The sequence below is a fragment of the Silurus aristotelis genome (genome assembly GCF_946808225.1).
Source record: "Silurus aristotelis genome assembly, chromosome: 11".
Lineage (NCBI taxonomy): Eukaryota > Metazoa > Chordata > Actinopteri > Siluriformes > Siluridae > Silurus > Silurus aristotelis.
Window position 1 is genome coordinate 22,623,748 of NC_139584.1, and position 6,281 is coordinate 22,630,028.

A 6,281-nucleotide genomic window follows, 5' to 3' on the forward strand; every position below is an offset into this window, starting at 1 on the left:
TCCAACAGTGGACCTTTTTTCACCAAGCTGCTTGGCAATTTCCCCGTAGCCCTTTCCAGCCTTGTGGAGGTGTACAATTTTGTCTCTAGTGTCTTTGGACAGCTCTTTGGTCTTGGCCATGTTAGTAGTTGGATTCTTACTGATTGTATGGGGTGGACAGGTGTCTTTATGCAGCTAACGACCTCAAACAGGTGCATCTAATTTAGGATAATAAATGTAGTGGAGGTGGACATTTTAAAGGCAGACTAACAGGTCTTTAAGGGTCAGAATTCTAGCTGATAGACAGGTGTTCAAATACTTATTTGCAGCTGTATCATACAAATATATAGTTTAAAAATCATACATTGTGATTTCTGGATTTTTTTTTTTAGATTATATCTCTTACAGTGGACATGCACCTACGATGACAATTTCAGACCCCTCCATGATTTCTAAGTGGGAGAACTTTGCAAAATAGCAGGGTGTTTAAATACTTATTTTCCGCACTGTAAGTGCTGCTGCTACTGGAGAGCCACGGTTCATTGAGGGAAACATGGACTCCAACATGTACTGTGACATTCTGAAGCAGAACATGAAGCCCTCCTTTTAGAAACTGTGAGGAACTGCAGTTTCCAACATAATAACAACCCCAAACACATTCAATATGACAACTGCCTTGATGAGGAAGGTGACGGTGATGGAGTGGCCAAGTATGTCTCCCGATTTGAACCCTATAAAGCACCTGTGGGGCATCCTCAAGTGGATGGTGGAGGAGCACCATGTGTCTTACATCCAGCAGCTCTGTGATGTCATTATGGAGGAGTGGAAGAGCAAGAACCTTTGTTCTGGAGGATTAAGGCAGTGCTGGAGAACAATGATGCTCACACAATATATTCACACTTTGGACAGTTATTTGCCAGTTATTTTAACAATAATGTCTTTGTGTGTGTGTGTGTGTGTGTGTGTGTGTGTGTGTGTGTGTGTGTGTGTGTGTGTGTGTGTGTGTGTGTGTGTGTGATATATATATATATATATATATATATATATATATATATATATATATATATTGCACACTTTTCTTATGTGGAGCCTCTGCTGTACATTGTTTTCTGTTACTATGGGAAAGTTAGCTAGAATGACCCACGTTTGCTTTGCAGCTGTCTGCGTGCTGTGAGAGCTGCACCTACAGATAATTACTCTTTCTGACTTGATTGATTTAGCAGTGACAATGTAGTTACAGTGTCTTTCTTTCTTTCTTTCTTTCTTTCTTTCTTTCTTTCTTTCTTTCTTTCTTTCTTTCTTTCTTTCTTTCTTTCTTTCTTTCTTTCTTTCTTTCTTTCTTTCTTTCTTTCTTTCTTTCTTTCTTTCTTTCTTTCTTTCTTTTTTAAATCAGCACCATTATGTCACACCACACAAATCGAATGCTCGAACGATGTGCATGATGTAAGTCGAGGCTGTAAAATGCCTTGTTGCCTCAAGTGTCTTCGAAGGCACCGCTTTGAAAGCTTTGAAGCTAGTAGTAAACAAACGTTTTGAGCGCTCAGGAAGCAGCAGTGCATCACAACGTTGCCAAAATACCCACGTATGCTAACATTCGTTAACTCAGAGAGCTCTGATCCTTGAAGAGAACTCGGATACTGCAGCTATCGAATCAGACATCAAAACAGAAATCTCAAGTGTAGTAGGACATATATATATTATATTAAATACAATAATCACTCGTTTATCGCAGTGGTTACGTTCTAAAACCGCCCGCGAAAAACGGAGTAAAAATAGTACATTTATTAATATTTTTTATTAGTAAATGTCATTATTTCAACATAAAACTCCATAAAAACAATTCCCTATAATTGGTCTATCGTGCTATCTGTGAGAGAGCCGGAAAATGCTATTCACTTATATTTTATAATATAATTGTATAATGTTGTAATTTTATAGGCAGATACTTCACTTCTTACATTCGAGATCAAATGAAGCGAAACCAATTAGTTATGTGGCAAATGCAATTTTGCGATAAACCGGGGGCACGAGATTCGAACCGCGGTTAAGCAGAGGTACTGTATATATATATTCTCTTACTGGCTTATGGAACACCATTTCTCTTACTGGCTTATGGAAGGTACGCAGTGCGTTATGGTATATAGAGCAATGAAGCGTAAAAGGTATGTTTCTCGAAAGTTAGCGTATTATAGACACTATTGTTCGCGTTAATTATATCTATGGCCGTACTTGTAAATGAACTGTTCATGCAGACAATATGGCGGATCATTCCCACAATGCAGTCTGATATAATCTCGATGTTGTTGGCTTTTTTGTTGTGTGTGTGTGTGTGTGTGTGTGTGTGTGTGTGTGTGTGTGTTCTGCAGTGTGTGTTGATTGACAGAGCAGAATGTGCTCTCTCCTCATCCTTACACTGCTTTCTTTCCCCTTATCTAACAGCAAATCTCAGAGGAACCAGCATTTGCATAGAAGTAACAGTGATTCATGGGTACTACCGCTCCGTCTTTGGATAGGCGAATGTTGTAGATAAGAGGAAATGGCCAAGAGTTTGCTTAGTACACGTTTGGCATGAAGTTTGCATTAGATGTTTCAGCTTGACCCGATTTATACAGCAACATTCGATTTCATGCAGAATAGTGTCCGAGATCTGACTTAATCCGAATATGCATTTTATCCTGTATGTGCATTTTATCTTTGTTTAGTAATAGATACGTAATAATAGTCATTTTAAATGGGTTTTTTTCATGGTTACTTTTCTTGTTAAGAGCTGAATGTGCTTTTCATATCTCTGTGGCTTGGGATCGATTGTTTATTGTTGTAAGTCTGTATACACGACATAATCACCAATGAGGCCCACGCACTACACAATCTGTCACAAGGAAAGAGCCTCGAACATGCCCCGATCCCCACGCTGTGTAAGCATGACTGTCGCTATTTAATACAACATTTTGGATTGAGGATTATTTAGAGTTATAGTGCAAATAAAAGGAGCACAAATATGAGCCAAGATGTTTTGTTTTTGTGCCAAGATGAAGTCGCGGCGTCTTTCTTTTTCTCCGATCCTGCAATAATTTTGGTAGGACATGTTGCGTAGTTTCATATAAACGCAATATAATGTTTACATTTTGATCTCGCTTTCACACCGAAATAAATAGATACTACATTGGATTCCAGCAGATTAATTCGATGTTCACATAGGCTCTTGTTAGCTGTTTTGCTAGTTGCAATTCATGTCCAAAAGGAACAAACTTGCATAAAACTCTCCGTCAGATTTCCACCATTCGCACGCTGTTAATGAGCCCCCCGCCGAATTAGCCAGCAACTGGAAATCAGTGCCAAAATCACGAGTGGACTTGGAGCATGAAAGACTTCGTTTCCCAGAGTGCAGTGCAGTGGAGGTGTGAATGTAGGCCACACCAGAGTTCCCTGAACTCTTTCATATGCTAATTATAGTCCATGTGCTTGGTTTTTTTCTGTTCTTGTGGGGTTTTAGTGGTAAATAAGCAGCAGGATTTTAAAACCAGGCCAGCCAACATTTCCTACACTTTAAATTAGGGGGCAGTGATTTCCATCACTGTAACAAAATGTACTTGCAGCACAGACCCCCTGGTTAAACACGGCTATACGCGATGGCTATACGCTTAAGGGATGTTCCTGACAGAGTCTTCTCTAAATCATGCTTTTTTTTTTTTCCAGTATCTTTTTTTTATTTTGTTCTGAAATGTATAAAATGTGAAGTCTGTTAATATTTATTAAGTGTGCATTTAGGCATGTGTTTGTACGTCTTTAAATCTGCTAGCGAATTTGGCTGGTTTCCCACCTACACAGTGCGTTCTCTCAATCACATGCCTTCCCTATTCATACAGTTTGCTTCGAATCACGCAACTGTAACATCTGGGCAGCTGAAAATAATTAGAGTAGGTTAGGAGGTAACCTACATCAGGAAGCCGTGATGTCTGCAGCAGAATATTTGCCTTCGCATGTACAATTTTTCTTAAAAACAACAACAACAACAAAGCAGTTGCGTTACTGAGAAGTTCAAACAAATAATGATACAAAATAAATATGGCTTTATGTCTGGCTGTTAAACACTGATACTGGAGACTCCTTCCAGAAAACCTCTTCACATCTATAATTATTGAATATGGTTTTACTCTGTTTAACCTCCTTGATTCTGAGGTAAGGATCATATTTAAGAACCAGTGCAGGATCTAAACAGTGGAGCCGGAGCTTCTGAGCATCTGTGATAGAATTAATCAGAATCAAGCTTTCAAGACTGCTGTGGTATAACAAATTGTAAGGTGCATCGGAGTTGTAACACTGAAGGAAGCAGTCACAGTGTTTGAACAGGGCCGTGTTCACGGAGAGATGTTTCAGCCGTTGCTTGTATTACTTGGATTTTGGCGAAAGCTCATTTGATTATCAAATGCGATCCAGACGAAGTTGGCATGAACTTGTTTACATGGCATGTTACGCAGCGATTCTAGCCAGGACGATCCGATGTGAAGCACAGATTCAGCTGATCTCAGAGGGCTTTATTTGACCGGAGTTTGCCCATCCAACACACTTAGGCCTACTGTGAACATAAACATCACATCCAGGTTTATACACAGACTCCTTCATCAGAAAAAAAAATTATTGATTTCTTTCCTTCTCCTTCCATTACATCTTCCCTATATTTCCGTATCGCCTTTAGGCCAGGCTACAGTGCGTTACAGTGTTTTGTGTGTATGTGTGTGTTTGAGTGCCCGAGTTTTGTTGTGTACGCAAAGACAGATGTGGGTGAGGTTCCTCGTCATTGCGTGAAAAATATCAACACGAAATATTTGCAGTAACATGAGAACAGGAAAGAGCAGAAAAGACTTACTGTTTATAATGCGAGTGTGTGTGACTAATTTGGTGCCTTCTAATTATGTCAACGAAAGGACTGTACAAGGATAAATGTGCACACTCATAATTGAGGAAAGAATCAACATAGTGCCATTGAAATGTGTGTGTGCGTGTGTGTGTGTGTGTGTGTGTGTGTGTGTGAATATTAAACATGGATTTAAATGGCCATTACATGATTGCTTTCCATAACGCTTTGTCACCTTCTTGTCTTTTTTTTGTTGCCTACTTTCTTATATTCTTATCTCTTTTACACACACACACACACACACACACACACACACACACACACACACACACACACACACACTCTGCCCGGCATTTACACTTAAGCTTGCCATCCCTTGATGATTGTCATGTTTACATAGACAAAGTGCATGGCAGTGACCCCACCCTCACGAGCTCTGAACCAATAGACGCTCTGGGTGGAAAGCTGATTTGCCTTCTTTGTGTGGAGCTGGTAGAGCAGAGGAGCCGGAGAGCAGCTGCATGCTCCCAGCCGCTGCTTTTAAAGGCGTCCTGATTTCACTACTTCTCTCCATGCTAGCTCCTAGCGTGCTGATTGCATTCATTTACACTCTGCAGCGATCTTCAGTGGTGCCAGGAGACGGGGGTTAATCGTGTAATCGCGTACAGACGCATGTGTGCCCATTTACAAGTTGTTATTGGTCTCAATGCTCTCCACGTGCTCATGACACACGACGAAGACGTAGCAAAGATCGGAATGTAGCTACAGCTGTCACTCAGGAAGCAACAAATCCAGCACGTGGGTATTCTGTTTTCTTTCTAGTAGTATTTTCTTACGTTGGGTGCATTTTATTTTCTTTCCTGCTCACTACCCTGCAAAACGACACGACTGTGTTTATTTCACAAGGAGCACCGCGAGACAAATATATTGTTTTCTCATGACGAGATCTGTTTACGTACATAAAGTTACATGTCTTCTTCCGCAGCTGACGTTTCCCCCTAGAAAGTTGGACAGAAGGGTTTTTTTTTTTAGTGGTTGTCCATAGCAACAGCTCAGGATGTCTGGCAGTCGAGGTGTCTGCTACATTTTCATCTGAGTGTACAATTGTGTTGCCGTTACTGTCTCCACATGGCACTTCAAAAATAAACTGCGGTATAGATGTTTACCCCAGCGAATAACTAAACTTCAGCCTAAAAAATCACTTTTTACTTTTCTTTCTATTACATACTATTTGGTTTTGAAACCACAGGTCTGGATTGGGCTGCGAATAACACCGTAGGACAAAAGCTGTTCCAGACGATATATACACAGAATGATGTCTGCAGCTGGACAGTGTTAAAAAGAATCGCAATAAAGCAGCACTTTTAAGGCTAAAAAATCGAGTTGTTTATATGAGAAAAAAAGTACTTGTGCTAAATAGTATTTCTGTTGAAAACGAACATACCGT

At 40.1% G+C, this 6,281-nt stretch overlaps 1 protein-coding gene across 37 annotated transcripts in view; it reads left to right on the forward strand.

Annotated features, from left to right (window-relative positions):
• The window catches only part of LOC310733273 (membrane-associated guanylate kinase, WW and PDZ domain-containing protein 1-like), a 106,656-nt gene that overhangs the window by 56,328 nt on the left and 44,047 nt on the right, over positions 1-6,281 (forward strand). For 2 of the 37 annotated variants that reach the window (XM_083554363.1, XM_083554364.1), the window contains exon 1: positions 5,335-5,632. The exons of the other annotated variants lie outside the window; for them this stretch is intronic. The gene's annotated coding sequence lies outside the window, so the exon portion shown is untranslated. Of the gene's footprint in view, positions 1-5,334; positions 5,633-6,281 lie in introns of those variants that run through there. 37 annotated transcript variants of the gene reach the window in all.